The 18,633-nt window shown below is 39.0% G+C and overlaps 1 protein-coding gene across 11 annotated transcripts in view; it reads right to left on the bottom strand.

Annotated features, from left to right (window-relative positions):
• The window catches only part of ZHX3 (zinc fingers and homeoboxes 3), a 95,785-nt gene that overhangs the window by 49,904 nt on the left and 27,248 nt on the right, over positions 1–18,633 (bottom strand). For 6 of the 11 annotated variants that reach the window (XM_054573740.1, XM_054573741.1, XM_054573744.1 and 3 more), the window contains one exon: positions 4,973–5,091. The gene's annotated coding sequence lies outside the window, so the exon portion shown is untranslated. Of the gene's footprint in view, positions 1–4,972; positions 5,092–6,841; positions 6,907–16,031; positions 16,141–16,264; positions 16,363–18,633 lie in introns of those variants that run through there. The other 5 variants (XM_054573742.1, XM_054573750.1, XM_054573743.1 and 2 more) reach the window with 4 other exon arrangements.

Here is an 18,633-nt window from a genome sequence, read left to right as displayed (position 1 = left end):
CTCTGCGTAAACAAGTTAAACGAGCAGATTATGTGAAAGGGAATCCAGCAGTTACCCTGATTTTTTTTTCTTCTTAGTAACAGAAGCCCAGAGACAAGATAATCTTAAGATATAAGACCTCAAAGAAAAAAAGGATGAGCAAATCAGAATTCTTCAAGCTGTCTTCTGTAAACAGACAAAATGATGCCGCTCCCTCCCACCCCACACCCCCACACACACCAAGACCAGGTGCCCTTGTCATTCCTCCACCAACGAGCTGTCTCTGAGAGCTGCAGTCAACAGCCACTGTCTGCATCTCCTCGGCTCCTCTAACTTCAGTGCGAGCTGACTTAGGTACACGGTGGGGTTGGGCATACTGGGATCACTATCAGTTTTCTAGCTGCAAAAAACCTTGGCTTAGTCCTCCTTATCCAGCTGGACCTCTGGGTGTATGGCCATGCTGGCCACTGTCCCCTGTAGAAAGTCACCTCTTCTACACCACTCTGTTCTGCCTCTGCCTCACCTCTTCCTCTAAGCACTGACATGCATCCAGGCCTGGTGTGCAATCTCACTTGCTGGCTTGGTAACAATGCCTTGGAGTCTTAGTTTCCTGGCTAAAAATAGGGTAGTAATAATTTCCACACACAGGGCTATTGAGAAGATAAAGTAAGCCATTTGAAAAAGCTCTCGCCACCCCATACTGGACAGGTATCGCGGTGCTCAGTACATTTCTATTTCCTACACAGAAAGACTGGTCTTTGCCAAGAGGCCATCCTGTGATCTTTTACTTTCTGTCTACACTCTCTGCCCAGGGTCGGGGAGGATTTTATATCTACTCTTCTGGCTTTGACATCCTCCGTGGGGCAAGTGCCTCTCACACCTTTATCTCCAGCCCCCAAGTCTCATCTGTTTCCGACCTATTACTAAGTGCTCCCAGATATGTCTTCCTAGATCTCTTGAAGGTTTCTTAAATTCACCAAGTCCTAAAATAAACTCTTCTCTGCCTCTCTCCGAATCAACCTCTGCTACCTCCTCCACATAATTTACGCCCCCCTCCATAATTTGGTCAATATTTCCACCGTCTTTTATTACCTTCCCTAAAACAAACAAACAAAACCCCTCTGAGTCACCCTCTAATTCCCAATCCCATTTCAGTCAAACACTAGAATTTTTACACTGCCCCAAAACACCCCATCTTCTCTTCTCCATCACTGTTGCTAGCACCTTGTTCAGGTTCTATCATCTCTCACCTGGATGTCTGCCACCACCGCTTAACTGACTTCCTCCCTGCAGTGCTTCACACGACAGAGTTCTTTCTAAAAACAAAATGAGCATGATGCTGCCCTTCTTTAAAGGCTTTGTGGTGCAGCCCACAGGATACAAACTGAAACTTGTTGGCCAGGCATTCAAGGTGCTTGACCATCTGGCCCCAACATCCCTTTGCCCAGTCCCATTTCCAGCCACTTGGTAGCTTTAAGCTTTGATGAACTTGGGCAATGAACTTGAGTACTTTCAGGTTTATCCATATTCTCACAAAGCCCTGCTGGTACAGTAGCACTCAGCAACCAGGATGTCTTCGCTGACTCAACAAACATCACTCCCTTTTCCCTGCTCTCTGTATCTCCAGGACACCTGACACATCACATCTTCTGTCACTGTTGATCTGCACACATGCCACCTCCTCAACCAGAAAGGGGACTTGGAAGGCAGGAACAGACTGCCTTTATCTTTGTAGCTCCTGCACCTACTTAAGTGTCTGTCCAGCTCAGAGCGAGGCCTCAGTATTATTCACTAAATCAAAAATAGCAAAATGCTTATGAGTAATAGGCTGAAGCTCAGAATTAGTACACCTTGTCAAACAAATGTAAAATGTTAAAGGAAAAAATAATGGGGGTAGATATAGAACAAGAAGAGGGGATGTCAAAACAGGGAGAAACTTGAGCTTCCTTATATGAGAGGAAAGGGAAGTTCGGTTTTTGCTTTAACGATAGTAAATAAATATAGAAACAAATGTTATTTTCAGCAATAAGAGAATTCAAAAGTTTGTTCACCTTTAAAATGTTTTAAACTAAAAAGGAAAGAAGAAAGCATCCCATGTAACAGAACAGAAAAGAGACAAGAAATACAAAAATTAAGAAATTATATACAGAAAACATAGCAAATGCACTATTAACCATAAATTAAAGATGACAAATTCACACCTAAGTTATAGAATCTTCAAGGTTAGCTAAACAGAAGACAAAAATCCAACACTATTTTGCTTGCAAGATACAAGGAAGTTAGAAAATGTGCCAAAATCACTACACAAAAAAATCTATAGTCTATCGGTGGGAAAAAGAATAGAGAAAAATTTAAGTATTGGCAAAAAATAAAAAAGAAAAAGAAAAAAACCAAACCACCAAAAAACTTAGAGGAACTTTTTAAAAGTAAAGGAACTGCATATTTTGAAAGAAAAAACCAAAATACTTTGGAAGGACCACAAGACACTGGCAGAAGTTGCTGCCCATGGAGGGGGACATGACCTGCGGACACAACAGAATGAAGGCAGCGAGAGACAGTCTCTGTCCAAGTGCTCTGAGCCAGGAAGCATGCATGAGGGTTTAACAGGGGCCGAGGAGGTACAGGATTACCCGCAAACCTGTATGAGCTTATATGTGAGATAAATCCCTAGAAATGCAATGCTGAGTTATCTAGTATGTGCCTCAAAGAGTGAAAGATTAATATGAAAAGATCTGGGAAAATATATTTGCTAATGATACAAGCCTCAGATAGAGGCTTGATCTCCGAAATATATAAAGAACTCACACGACTCCACTCCAAGAAGACAAATGATCCAATCAAAAAAATGGGCAAAGGACCTGGGCAGACACTTTTCCAAGGAAGAGATACAGAGGGCCCAGAGACATTTGAAAGGATGCTCGGCATCACTAGCCATCAGAGAAATGCAGATCGAAACCACAATGAGATACCACATCACACCGGTCAGAATGGCCATCATAAACAGATCAACAAACAACATGTGCTGGCGAGGCTGTGGAGAAAAGGGAACCCTAGCACACTGTTGGTGGGAATGCAGATTGGTGCAGCCATTGTGGAGAGCAGTGTGGAATTTCCTCAAAAAGCTGAAAATGGAACTGCCTTTTGATCCAGTGATTCCTCTGCTGGGACTATACCCTAAGAATCTCAAAACGCCAATTCAAAAGAACCTATGCACCCCAATGTCCATAGCAGCACAATTTACAATAGCCAAGTGCTGGAAGCAGCCTAAATGCCCATCAGTAGATGATTGGATCAAAAAATTATGGTACATTTACACAGTGGAATACTATGCAGCAAAAAGAAAAAAAGAACTACTACCCTTCGCGACAGCATGGATGTAACTAGAGAGCATTATGCTAAGTGAAATAAGCCAGGGGGCGAAAGACAAATACCATATGATCTCACCTGTAAATGAAACCTAACCAACAAAACAAAGATGCAAGGAAAAGAAGACCAGCAACACTGGAAAAAAAAAAAAAAGAAAGAAAGAAACCAACAGAGACAAGAGGGAAGGAAGTAGGGGTGGGCAGGGGAAAAGGAAGGGAAGGGGCAAGTCAAGGAACATACAGCAAGGACTCATGGACAAAGCCAAAGTGGGGAAAGATTGAGGGGGCAGGGAGGGGAAAGTGGTGGGGGGAAGGTGGAGACAAATGTATTTGAAAAAATAAATTAATTAATTTTAAAAGAAAGAAAGAAAAATGAAAAAAAAAGAAAAGATCTTAAAGGTGAAACAGAAAAGGCATGATGTATAGAATACAACCTCACACTTGATAGGTAGGAGTGGAATGGGAAAAATGAGGTAAGGTAGGGGCTAGGCAAGATAGCTCCGTGTTGCCAGGTACTGGGTAAAGACACGGATATAACAGAAAATTGGCTTTGTTCTTCCCATTAACTTTGTCCCCACACAGAGACCTGATAGAGGAGAAGGGCAGAGGCCATGTGGCTCTCCTGGAGGAGACATGAGGCAGGAGTCAATGTGATGATGAGCATTAGAAAATGTGTGTACAAGTTTACTTGCAAATAAACTTGTCTTATGCAATATTTAGTTTAGAGGACTGATATACAATACCACTAAATAGTGTTTACTCAACTTGATGACTCAGTTAAAGAAAGAGCTAGCTGGAAGACATCCACCATAAGGCAGAACATTCCAGAAGCTACAGTTTCCCATGGGCTGGGCGGCCTCTGGCTTGTGGAAAAGGAGTGATGTTGCCATGTCTAAGTGAGCCTGCTGTGCACAAACCTTCCAGCACCACTACCACCAATGACCGACTTAATTTCCTCTGCTTTTTTTCCCAAAAATTTCTACACAGAATACTGGAAAAAGGCTCTTGACTTTATAATGAAGAGTAAGGTAGTAGATTTCTTTTACTTAAAAAATGTTGATGACAACAACTAAAAAACCCTGAAGTCTAAGCTTGTGAATGGCTGAATAACAGAATAAGTTGAGTTGCCAACTAAAATAAGTAATTATAAAACTTTACTAGGACACATCTATTTCATCAAGTGAAGATACTGAAAGATGCTTCCTATTTCTGAGGACAGTGGCACCCACCTTGTAGAATATAGCTTTAGAAAATTGGTATTCAAACTACTGTTCTGGTTTTTCAAGGCAGTCATTTAATAAAGCAGAAGTGTAAGTCCTGCACACAAATAAAAAGTTGACCTTAGACAAAACCTGCACATCACAGAGACACAGCACATACCTCTGCTTTTATAGTACCCAATGATCAACCTAAGATATAATAGGTCCCTAGGTCACCTAAGAAATAACCTAAATTCCATGTTCAATACAGATTTTTAGATTAATTTTAAAAAGAATCATGTGATCAAAGAGCTCAGCACTAAAAACTGAAGGAGAAAATTAAAAACAGTTTAACAGCAATACAAGGACTAAATATTATGGCAATTGTTCAGCAAGAAACCTGCTAAAATTCAGAAGCATACTATTTACCTGGGACACATACTTTTTTCTTACTTCATTGGTTCCTCCAGTTTCTCTCTTCACTTTATGCAGCCCATGTACATCTTTAAAGGTTCACTTGTTGTTGCTTCTGCAGTTGCAATTCAGCCCTGTAAAAGAAGCGGCACATCATCACTGCATGAGAAAAAAGATAAAGTATATTCTAGGAAGCTGCATTACCCAATCTCGTCAGTCTCCTTTCCTAATTCATTTTCACCAGAACTACACACAAACAGAAAAGCAAATGTGGTGGGGAGAGTAAAAAAGAGGTCATTAAAATACAAACTAGCCATTTAAAACTATTTAAAACACTAGCAGAAAATGAAAAATATAAATGGAAGTAACGCAAACTCAGTTGTCTCCCGTAATAGATCAGAACAAGACGACTCTTTAGAAGCTGTAATTGTAACCCTCTTTCCACCAGCGAGTTTCCATTTCTCCCTCCTAGCTAAGTTTGAAATGGCTTACTAGAAATGATAACATTAACTGATCTGTGGCCTTACAACTTCAAGGATGCACACCATCAAGGATGTGCTATTTCCTGACGCCCTTCCATTCAAAGCCCTGCGTTTTTCCTGCCATGGAGTCTAGCGGTACCAGAATGGCCTAAGTTGTGAGTTCCAGCCCCAGAACTATGTTATCTGCATCTTTGTTTCTGACCATTACCCTAGTGTCAGCCCCTTCTGCCCAGAGCCAATGAGGGACACAGTAACTCTTGGTGAAAAAATTAGACAGTAACTATGTTTTCAACAAACCACCAGAGATGCTTCTTGCAATCTTAAAATTACTTCTTTCCCAAAGCATTTCCTTTGGTTGAGATGTCATTAGCAGTAAAATAGCCCTAAAGAGAGTATACCTGAGGATCTCAGAACTTCAAACAGAACAGTGCATAGGTACACTAGAGAGGATTGGGACTATGAGTATCTGTGAATGTAAACAAGTTTGCCCCTCAGAAAAGCACCCCTCACCAAAATATCTCCTATTTATTTTTCACCATGATTCTTACGTCTTTAACATACACAAAGCCAGCTTTAACTCTGTGTCAGGCACTGTTCTAAGAGCTTTAACGACATTAATTATATCTTTAAAGCAACTCTATGAGGTGGATTCTAGTATTCAAATTGCCCAGATGGGGAAACTAAGGCACAGAAAGCATTTAAGTAAATTGGGCAGGAAATGCACTAATACCTGTTCATAGGCAGAGGTTCCTGGGCAAATGTAATCTTGCGTGAGTCTCATCCACTTATTTCACTTCCTTTTACTGCTGTCATGGTATAGGAGCTCAATGTCTGGTTAAATTAGCTCTTTTTGGATTAATACCTTATTGAAAAACTTAACTTTTAATTCTCCACAACTTAAAGATTGATTTTTTTTTCTTATTTTAAAAAATTACCCGGTGCACATCACAAAAAGGAAATCTTAATTTTATGGAAGTCAGAAGCAATACTTTAAGCTGAATACTCACATTCACTCCCTACTCAGCTTATTAAATTTATTCCGGATAGTTTGCTATGATTACCAGGTTGCTTCTAACTTTAAAATCACAAAGCCCTGACTCAACAAGGCATTGATTCTTTCACTCTCTAGTTCAGTTGACTGGGACATGATGCTAACGATGCCAAAAGCTGTGGGTTCAATCTACCACAAACCCGTTAGCTTTGTTTGCTTTATGTCTGCAAACTCTTGGCCTGAGTGGCATATTTTGGATCATAACAGGAATCAGGTGGGACTGCGCAAGACAACTGGCACATCTGCTAGAGAAACAACTCTACGTAAAACAAGGGCAGAAGCAGGACTGTGGAGTAGATGCATCAACTTTACTCAAGAAAAGCTTCGTGATCAATGGCAAAGCATTTCTACCTTTCTGAGTAAGAAGCGCTTCTCAGTCTCAGGCCTTTTGCCGGAATCTAACCTAAAAGTCCCTCCTTCAAAAAAACAAAACAAGTGTAAGATAAAAATAAGAAGCTAAGGTTTTTAGTTTTTGCACAATCTCTGCTTGATTGATCTAAAACAGAAATTTCTTATTCCTGACACCGATTTCATTGACAATAGAAATTACTTGTGACAGTTTTAGATAAAGTGTCAAAAAAAATCTCCAGCAGTGCAGAATAGCAAACAATCAGGAAAATCTTACCGCAGTTCCACATGTATATCCTAGATTTTTTTAAAAATTACTCTTAATTTTTATAAAACCAGAAGCTGCTCCATCTCCAAATAATATAAAGTTATTTTAATGTGTTTTTTCAAGGTAATTAAAGAAACCAACCAATATCAGGCTAGATCACATTTTAAAATCTAGGGCTCATTCAAGATAGAAGTTTTACCAGCTTCTACAAATAAAAAGGAAAAGAAAAACTATATTCCTTAACTGTTATTTTAAAAAGAAACCCACTTGGGATAGTCCATCTTCAAGTTTTCCTGCCCACAGGTGGAAAGAACTTTCCCAATGTACTAGTGGTATAAAGCACATGGGTTCCAACAGTCACAAGGTAACTATGACAGCAAAGCCACTGTTATTTATGAGATCACAAAAACTATATGATGTAATTATTTTTTTAATTGAGGTGAAATTGATGTAACAAAATTAACTATTTTAAAGTATACAATTCAATGGCATTCACAATGTTGTAAAACCATCACCTCTACCTAGTTCCAAAACATTTTTAGTCCTCCCAAAATGAAACCCCGAACTCATTAAGCGGTCGCTACTATTTCCCCTGCTCCGACCCCTCCAACGACTAATATGCTTGACTGTCTCTAAGGATTTACCTTCCTGGATGTTTCATATGAATGCAATCACACAATACGTGACCTTTTCTGTCTGCCTTCTTTTACTTAGCATGATGTCAGTACTTATTCCTTTTTATGGCTGAAAAATATTCCATTTGATGGATATACCACATTTAGTTCATCCATTCATCCATTGATAGACTTCTGGGTGGTTTCTATCTTTTGGCAACTGTGAATAGTGTTGCTATGAACATTTGTGAACAAGTGTTTGTTTCAATGCCTGCCCTCCATTATTTTGGGTAAATACGTAGAAGTAGAATTGCTGTCTCATATGGTAATTCTATATTTAGTTTTTTGAAAAATTGCCAAACTGTTTTCTACAGTGGCTACACCAGTTTACTCTCTCACCAGCAAAATATGAGAGCTCTGATTTTTCTGTATCTCCATCACCACTTATTTTCTGTTTGTTTGGGGTTTAAAAAATTACAGCCATACTTGTGGGTGTGAAGTGGTATCTATTGCATTGTGATTCTAAATTGTACTTACTAAATAACTAATAATGCTGACCATCTTATGTTTTTTGCCCATATTTTAATTGAATTGTTTGTCTTTTGACACTGAGTAGTAAGAGTTTTTAAAAAATATATTATGCATATTAGGTCCGTATCAGATTTGAAAGTCATTCTCTTCCATTCTGTAGACTGTCTTTCTACTTTCTTAATAGTGTCCTTTGCTGCACAAAAGTTTTGAACTTTGATGAAGTCCAGATTTCCCATTTTTCCTTTTGTTGCCTATGCTTTTGATATCGTTTCTAAGAATCCACTACCAAATCCAAGGTGATGAATACTTAGCCTTTTGTTTCCTTCTAAGAGTTTTGGCTCTTACGATTGGGTCTTTGATCTATTTTGAGTTAATTTTAGTATATGGTGTGAGGTTAGGATCCAACTTTCTTTTCCATGTGGATATCCAGTTGTCCCAGCACCATCTGGTGAAGAAATTCTCCTTCTCCCATTGAGTGGTCTTCGTATCCTTGTCAAACATCAATTGACTATAGACGTGTGAATTTATTTCTGGATTGTCTATTCCACTCTATTGATCCATATGTCCACCCTTATGCCAGTACCATATTGTTTCAACTACTGTAGATTTTTAAAATTGGGAAACATAAGTCTTCTAACTTTATCCATCTGTTTCAATATCATTTTGACTATTCAGAGTCCTGATGCAATTCCATATGAATTTTAGGATCAACTTTTCCATTTTTGCAAAAGAGGCTGCCAGGATTTTGGTAGAGATTGAATTTCCCTGGTTCATAGTTTATTTTCATCATCTTGAGTTCCTAGTAGAGGAACTGATACTCATGAGCCTTATATGTTCACTGACAGAAGTTGTCTAACAGACTTTACAGAATGGTATCATGAATTTTCTCTGATGTAGTTCAAATCCCCAAAATTGATTATGAAACACTAGCTACTTTACCAAAGACTGTGCTCAAACACACTTGTTAGAGCTTAAACTGTCAACTATAATTGGGAGGGCTGGGAGGAAGACTTTAAAAGTCTTTTCTCTATAAATTTTTTTTTTTTTTGCTAAAGTCTACAAGAGAACAATTGTTGGAATTTATAAATGTAACTTGGGCTGGACACAATCTGTTCTTTGCTCTCACATCAAAATTGAAGACAACATAGTAATCCAGGAAAAATAACTGTGGCTTTTTCTAGGACTAGCAATTTCAAGGAAATTATATATTCCCTCAAACTAAAAGTCATCTTAAGACCAATAGATTATTAGTCTGAAGGGCAGTGATTGCTTCACTTCCTGTGTTTGGTGTCAACTTTTCAAAGCTTCAGTTTACATCTCCTCTCAATGTAGGGGCATACAGGACTCATGATCCAAAGTGATCCAGTAATATCAAAAAGGGTCTTAAGAATCAACTCACTTTTAGATAATTTTAATCAGAAAATACCATCTGGTATTGAAATAAACAGCTAACAACCAAATCCTGGGAAAAAGGAATCTAATTCCAGGTATTTTGTCAACTATAATGAAACGAAAGGCAATAAAAATATCTTCTGGAAGGTACTCAAGGTCAGTGCCATGGCAGGAAATGTTACCTATATTTTGTTTTTACCAGAACGTTTAAGTTGAAGAGAGTAAGAAAAAGGAGGCAAGGAAAAAAAAATAGGGAAACGGGCGCCAGAAGGTAAGCAGTTAAGAACCTGATGCAGTGAGGTAACAAACAAGAGTGCAGGTCAGGGCGGGGTGGGGGGGTGGGGAGCTGGCCTAGGGTGTACGTGCAGTGGACTGCTTGTTGGTGGAGTCTGCCGCCAAGCACCAGAGGACCCTTTCAGTACAGTTATCAGCAAAGCTGGTCAGTATAACATCAGTGGTAGACTCACTCTTGGCATGACTTTTGCCATTAATCCTTCGAGAATTGGATAGCCTTTGTAGCATGGCAGGGGGAGAGGGCACCCTCTCCTTTGAACCTGCCACTGCCTAATGCGGGCCCTGACTTCAGGACCACACAGTTTTCTACTCTCTGTGTTTTCAACATACTAATTGAATACGATTACTTCTCCCTCCACACTTCCTCAGCTCTGTTTGCATTCAGTTAACCTGAACTCTGCGTCAAGATTCAGGGGACAGGTGAGATAAAGGGGCAGTGCCCAAGGAGGTGGGATGAAGGCCCTATTCTCCTTGGCTGGTGGTAGCACAAAGGGCAATGCACTCTACAAGGAATGAGATGGGTGTAGAGGGATGCTGTGCCCTATTCTGTCACACAGAGAGACATCCTGGGCCTCTTAAACCCAGAACTCACAATTCCTGCTTTTGGGTAATACACTGAATATCTGAATGTATGAAAACCATTTATATCTAGGGAGAATTTTTTTTTCCAGTTACCGAATCATCTGCCCCAAGAAGCCATCTTTTTTTTAGTAGCTTGTTTTGGAAGAGCAGTGAGGGGCTGCATTGCAAATGCTCCCGTCGTCTGCCACTCCTTACCCCAGAAGCCCAGCAGAACGGAGTCCAGATGGGCACTCAGCGACACTTGCTGCAGGGCCAGCTGGGGTTGAGGAAGCGCCCCCATCCCACTCTGTTATTTTTCCTTCTGTAAAAGGAGCTTTCAGTTCATTTGCAGGCCTGCCACTCCATGCCCAGGAGCTGAACTCCTGAGGCGTCTGTCCTGAATTTGGCAAAGACTCTTTAGTTTTGTTCTCTGCTCTCTAGTTTTGTGGTGGTCTTGGTTACAAGCTCCTGGGAACAAGCCCATAACTGTCTGGCAAATGCCTGACTTGTGAGCACCGCTACACAGGAAAAGAGAAGCAGGGGAGCATGCTGGGATCTGTGACACAGCTACAAGCTCACCATCCCTGATTTTAAAATAGTCCAATCCTGGGCACATCCCACATGTCTACCAACATGAGAATGGATAAACAAATGGTGGTATTCACACGATGGACTACCACTCAGCAATGAAAAAGAAAGAGTAAGTTTCTGATATATACAGTGTTGATAAATCTCAAAATCATGTTGGGCAAAAGAAGCTAGATATAAAATAGAATATATTATATGATTCTGTTTATATAACATCCTAGAAAAATATCAAAATTAATCGATGATGATAAAGATCAAATAATCTTTGGGTAGTATTTACATGGGTATAAAACAGTTGTTAAAACTTACTGAACTATACACTTAAAACCTGCACATTTTGCTGTATGTAAATTATATCTCAATTTTTAGAAATAAAGTTTAAAGTCTTTATAAAAGTGGCAAAAAGACAGTTTTCCATTATGTTGCACCTATGTGTCTAACATTTTGAGAAAGAGGCAAGTATTTGAAGTACTCAAATATACTTTTTTTTTTTAAAGACTATTTTTAGAGGGAGCAGAAAGGAGGGAGAAAGAGAGGGAGAGAAACATCAATGTGCAAGCGAAGCACTGATTGGTTGCCTCCTGCACACCCCCAGCTGGGGACCTGGCCCCCCAGGCACATGCCCTGGCAGGAAATTGAACCAGCACCTTTTGGTTCACAGGGCATCATCCAATCCACTGAGCTACACCAGCCATACCAACCAGGGCTCAAATGTACTTCTTTAGACAAAGCAAAGATAAATCTCTTTCAAGTAGTATAGAAGCTTATATCAATGTATTCATTTAATTTTAAACACCAAATTACATAAATAATTCTCTGAGAGTTCTCTTACTCTAACATCTAAATTAAAACATGTTAAGCATGTTTTAAGAGCAGAAAAGTATAATGTAGAGGATGGGAAAAGTAACTTGATTATTTTTTTAATGTGCGAAAAACATTTCCCATAATTTTAAGAGCAATATACATTCACTATAGGAAAACTGAAAAATACAGAAGAGTAGATAGATTACATGTGGAGAAAGCTCACATAATACAAATCATAACAATAAGGAAGAAAATTAAAAGCCACCTGAGAAATATCCACTACCAGAGATAAGCACAGTCAACATTTTGATATACACACACACACAATTTTAACTAAATTGGGATTATAGTGTATACAGTTACTTTTTTCACTTAAATATATGTAACATTTCTGTGTCAATGGCATTCTTTGCATTTTTTATTACTGATGTTAAATATTTTCATGTAATTGTTGGCCATTCTTATTTCTCTGTGAGACAGTTTGGCAATTAAAATAATACTGATTTATTTCCTGATTATAATATACTTACTGCAGAAATGTAGAAAATACAGAAGGGTAGAAGATTATAGGCGAGAAACTGACATAATCCAATTTATAAAAACAATCACTACTATTAAATTTTACTTTGAATATACATTTTTCTTATAGAATTGATATTCTGGATAAATCTGTTTTAGAATATGTCTTTTTCCACTTAGAATCATTAAAAGCTACATAAGCATTTTCCCTTCGTTATTAAAGTCTCTCTAATCATTTATTTTTGTTAGTTTCATCCTGCTTGTGGAATTTTGTTAGCCACATAAGTACCATAATTTAATAATTACTCAGTGTCAAACACTTGAACATTTTTGTTTTTATTTACTTTATCATGTGGAGATAAACATCTCTGTATATAAGTCATCGCTTACCCTATGATTATTTCCTTGGGATTGGCTGCCAGTATTTGAATCCCAGGTCAAAGAGTACGAATATTGTTAAGGCCCATATTGCCAAACTACGTTGGGAGTTACATCAATTTGCAATCTACAAGCAGTATATAAGAATGTCTGTACTTCTACATCCTTGCTAGCATTAAAGTCTCTTTCTCTGTCTCTTACACACACATACTCCCCATCTCTCACTATAACTCTCCCAAAACACACATTGCTAATTTGATATGTGAAAATGGTATCTTACAAATTTATATGAATTTTTCACTAATGGAATGAAATAGTTTTTCATTTGGTGTAACCACTTCTATGAATAGTCTGCTAAATTCCTTGGCTATCTGACACTTTTCAGAGGTAACAAAAAAGTGTTTGGTGACTTCTGGTTCATGACAAATGTTGGAGCATTAGAATGTAATTCTCCCTTTTCTTAAATATGACAAATATAAAAGACCAATTACTTATTATAATGGTAAAATATATATTATAGAAATATAAAAAAGAATAAATTCACAGTAGCACAAGATCAACAGGAAATATGCCATCAGGAGAATGGTGAGGAATTCTGGGCAAAAACAAACAAAAAGTCATTAGAACTGACCTATGACAGTCCTAAGAGGAACCTTCAACTTGAACCAAGCAAAAGAAGACTTTAAAAATGTGAGTGTGCCCAAGATATCCTTGGGAAAAACACATCCAAATTGACAGTGGAACCTGGATATGAAAGTGGGTCAGGGATTGTCAGGAGGATAATTAAGGTCTGTCTCCTCCAATGTTCTGAGAAAGCTAAATTGTGAGAACGGTTTCTATAATAAAGTAGGGGATCAGTAGCAAGGGAGCACCCACATAAGTGCCAAGACTAGAGGATGATGAACTAGCACCACAAATGACAAGGCACATGCCCACCAAGAGCCCTGGAGGGATAGCCTGACCACTTAGCAGGACCAGGGGTCCCAGACTCTGGAAAAACAATCCCCAGTTATGCTGAGGGAATTCACTACAGTTCCCACTCTAATCAGACAACCGGGGTTCTCAGTAGGTTGCATGCACATCAGAATCACCTGGGGAGCTTTTGAAAAATACCACTTGATATATAAATGGCCGACAGTCCAGGGAAACATCACTAATCAGCAGGGAAATGCAAATCAAAACCACAATGAAATATCACCTCACACTTGTAAGAATGGCTATATCAAAACAACAACAACAAATAAGGATGCGGAGAAGAGGTAGCCCTTGTGCATTATTGGTGGGAGTGTAAATTGGTGCAGTCACTATGGAAAACAACAAGGAGACACTTCAAAAATTAAAAAGAGAACTACCATATGATCCAACAATTCCATTTCTGTGTATTTATCCAAAGAAAATAAAAACACTAACCCAAAAAGATAAACACACCACCCTGTTCATTGCAGCATTACTTATAATAACCAAAATATGGAAACAACCTAAGTGTCCATTGATGGGTGAATGGATAAAGAAAATGTGATACGCAGAGGAATATAATTGAGCCATAAAAAAGAATGAAATCTAGCCACTTCCAACAACATGGATGAACCTCAAAGGCATTAAGAAATGAAAGTCACCCTAGCTGGATGTCTCAGTTGGCTGAAACATGATCCCATACACCAAAAGGCTGCAAGTTCAATTCCCCGTCAGGGCACATACCTAGATTGAGGGTATGATCCCTGGTCTGTGTGCATGTGGGAGGCAACCAATCAATGTTCCTCTCTCAGATCAATGTCTCTCTCTCCTCCTCCTCTCCCTCCTCTCTCTCTAAAATCAATAAACACATGGTGTATCCTCTGGTGAGGATTTTTTAAAATTAAAGAAATAAAAGTCAACTGGGGATACAGAAAGCAGTGTTGATCAAAGAATTTAGTAAAACTTACAGTTAAATCTTGGCAGTGCAATGCAACTGCTACTAAGAATTCTTGAAAGAGAACAGGCATAGAAATACAGAAAATTAATCAGAACCTTTGAAAAAAGTCTGGGAACCAAAGGATATGCTGTCAACACCAAAGGCAATCACATAACTGCTCTTCTCATTAGGCAGAATTAGGCTCTCAATGCCTCTAATGAGGTCCACCTCTAAATGATGGCCACACATCAACTCTAGAAGTCTAGGCCCTTTACACGCAGTAAACCTGGGCAAATAAGCAACCTTACAAAATGTCTCATGACTACTTATTAACATTCCCTGAAGATAATTATTTTGATGAGCTAGAGAGTGGTACAGGTAATAACACTCATTAAGTGTATCACCGAAGATACTTCACAGTTCTTTAGATGTCCTATTTGTGTGTGCGCGCAAGCATGATTCACATGCCAATGGTTTTCTGTACTCTCGAAATGAGGTCTCCCACTCTCACCTGCATCTGTCCAGCTGCCGTACAGTTTGCAAAAGTCCCTAATCTGGAACTTCAGCTATCACTATGCAATTGAATGACTTCCTATAAAAAGCAAGGTCATCCACCACTAAGGGTGAAGGCAGGAACATCTCCTGGGGAGGCAGTCAGTGACATTAACATAACGCATCCATGGGCACTGTGAGTCAAAGACAAACAGGAAGAGCTGCATTCTCCAATCTCCAACCCAGACTGTTCGGACCACAGCTTCTCTTAGAAAAACAGGACATGGAAAGTCCTAGAAAATGAAGTCTCAGGTGGGAAAAGGGTGAGGAGAGAGGTAAAAAGCACAAACTTTGCTCTCAACACTTGCATATATTTGGGCTGTTAATAAGTATATATGTTTGTATATTACTTATATAATTTTAAAAAGAAGAAAATGAAAGGTGATTACACAAAAGCCTCCACTTCTCAAGTCTTTGCAATAGAAAATAGTTCCTCCAAAGTAATGAGGACATTGTACTTGTTTCATAATGTCACAATTACTGAATAAAGAGTGCTTTTTACATAATAACTTAAAAAGGAATACAGCTGTTGATCAAATAAATGAATTCATAACATTTACTTGGTGCTAACATGGCACCAAGAATCAGGCCATCTGAAGACTCTCCTGCACTCAGACCGCTCCCTTTCCCACACTGACTTCCTCCGCTCCAATTGCTTCAAGACCCACCTTCCATGCCAACAATGCCCAAAGCCAGCTTTCTCTCAACCACAGAGCCACTGCCCACAGAATGTGTTCTTGAATGGCCCACTGCCTCCCAAGCTCAACATGTCCCAAACCAGACCCATCATCTCCCGCAGACCTGATTCAGTTCCTTTCATGTTTGACTGCAACTTTAGAGCCACTCATTCATGAACTTGAAAGCTTCACGATGGTAGTAGCTTTGTGCTCAGTGCTATCCTCTCTTGTGCCTAGAACGGTGAATGGCACACAATAGACACTTATCAAATATTTGCTAAATGAATACATGGTTAGAATTGTGTACTCTAAGTAACTACAAATTTTAAAAAACTAAAAGAATTTTGGGGTATTTACCCAGCCAATGCCAAAGTTTACCAGAAGGGCGACAGACTGAAGGTCCATAAGCAGAAAAACTGGACTGCAGAAGACAAGTCTTAGCTGACCAGAATGACCTTTTGAAAAAGAAAAAATCGTACTTACAGATAGAGCCCAAAAGTTTCCCATAGTTAACTACCACTCCTGGAATTTGTCTGCGATAAGACAAATTCTTATAGCACCTTTATATTATATGCTCATGACCCGTGGCCTTTAGTTAAACATTCTCCATCACCAGAGGTGTTAGGCATAGGCTGGGGGCATTTTTGCACTGAAAGGGCAACTATCCTGAATTATCTCTAAAGCCCCTTTGAATTTCATCACTGTGTAATTGTGTTTATTTAAATATATGTATTTTGCAATTATTTAACATTAAGGTGTTAAGTTGAATGGACACAAACATTTGCAAAGTCCTAAAAGAAAATCAACACACTTTTTAGACATGCTAACTAATAAACCTAACAAATACTACTGAATATATAACCACTTTCAATCATCACTAGGCCTCTGGTGAATGATAACTTAGTTTCAATTGTATTGTTCAATGTAACTGTGCCTGCTATTTCAAGTTCATAAATAACTCCAAAGTCACAGTCTAACAGAAAAAAAAAATAAAGGAGATCCTTGTTTTATTCCAAATTTTAACTTAAAGGGTTGATTACATCATTGAGCTGGATGCAGATTGATGTCTCCCTCTGTATAGCTCAAGTTATTCATAAAGAAGGCATCTGTCTTCCTTTGGGTAACATATCAAGGGTGTGTGATCTCGTACCAGTGAAAGCACTGGATATATCTATAAATCATTCCAAAATTCGCATTTGTAATTTCAGCAGTTATAACAATGTTACTTAATATATCACATTTTGACATAATCCAAGGCGCTGGTGAAAGCTTTTTGCCCCCCACCTAGATTACAAATGCCACAGGGTACGGATTGGCCTTTGCTGGTTCACTGCTATATTCCTAGTGCCTAATAGTATGTCTGACAAATACTAGGTGGTGAATAAAAGTTGGTTGAATAAACAACTAAGTTTAATGATGTACTTATTCACCTCTATCCCAGCTGTAATTTTATAAAAAGCACATCTACAGACTATAAACTAGTAATAAGACGTCCAAACACATTTTGAGCAAAGGCAACAATGGAATAAGTAAGAGCATTTCAAGAGGACCAGTTTGAGAGGAGAGCACTCTTATGTTTGACAAAGTTCTGTTATGGCTGTTGGAAAATCTGCTAACTCTTGCATCACAACTCTGTTATTAAGCTACTGAAACTCCACAGCCTTCCTTTAAAAAGACAGTCTAAAAAGAAGTGATGGATAAATGAGTCTGCTTTACCGGATGGTGATCATGTACTAGGTACTGTGCTTGGCACCCGACATATATTTCATGTAATCTTCATAAACACCCAATGAAGCAAATGCTTTTTAGCTCCATGCTACTGATGGGGAATCAGGCACAGAGAGGCGGAGGAACCTGTCTTAGGTCACCCAGTGACGAGCCAGGGCTTTCAACCCAGATTGTTGCTCTCAACCACTTGTCTATGTTGGCAGAGCCAAAGTTTCTCTGACCATAATATCACCAGGGTAGTGAGCATGTGGAAAAATAGTTACAGGCGCTCAGTAAAGATGAGTTATCTCCCCCTTTCTGTCTCCTCTCTCACTTTCTTCATCTAGGGGCCTCCTGTCCTGGCTTCCTAGGCAATGCTCCCTAAGTTATCATTTGGAAAGATAAGCATTGACCCAATAATTTGCTTCCTCCCTGCCTACAAGTTTGCAGAGCTTTAGGATACTCTGAACTGTTTGTGGTATTGTTTGATGCAGGCCACTGAGAAGCAATTAAACATATTACTCATAATTGGGGAAGTTAAGTATGCTGCCCCAGGTTATGTGGCTAAGTGAGTGGTGGAGCTGAGATCTGAACTCAGGCCTTTTCCCCTGCATGTCGTGCCCCCTTTCACTACCGAAGGGGAGTGACATAACCTCAAGGTGGGTGCCCACATGAAAAAGGGAAGATCAGAGAATAGAATTCACATAAAACTTTAAGGATGTGTGGGAATAGATGAGAGATGCTGCCGGAGAAAGGCAAATCCAGAATAATATAAAGGATCTTCCGAAAGGAAGGCTATAGCAGTGTCTGTAAGTAGGTTTTATGCTAAACCAAGTTAGTACATGTTTGGAAAGGTTGACTGGATCAATTTTTAAAATATCTTCTCTTCTAACCAAAGATGCAATAATTATGACAAAAATGACTATATTTATTTTGTTAACAACTTAGCAAGCCAGAGCACAAGTACTACATGATGGCTGTGGTTATGTAAAAACAATAAAAGGTTGGTTAAAATATAT

The sequence above is a fragment of the Pteronotus mesoamericanus genome, unplaced genomic scaffold (genome assembly GCF_021234165.1).
Source record: "Pteronotus mesoamericanus isolate MK-2021 breed Mesoamerican mustached bat unplaced genomic scaffold, CSHL_Meso_final contig_25, whole genome shotgun sequence".
Taxonomy (NCBI): Eukaryota; Metazoa; Chordata; class Mammalia; order Chiroptera; family Mormoopidae; genus Pteronotus; species Pteronotus mesoamericanus.
The sequence above is the reverse complement of the archived record's forward strand: the minus strand, read 5'-3'. Positions and strand labels throughout refer to the sequence as shown.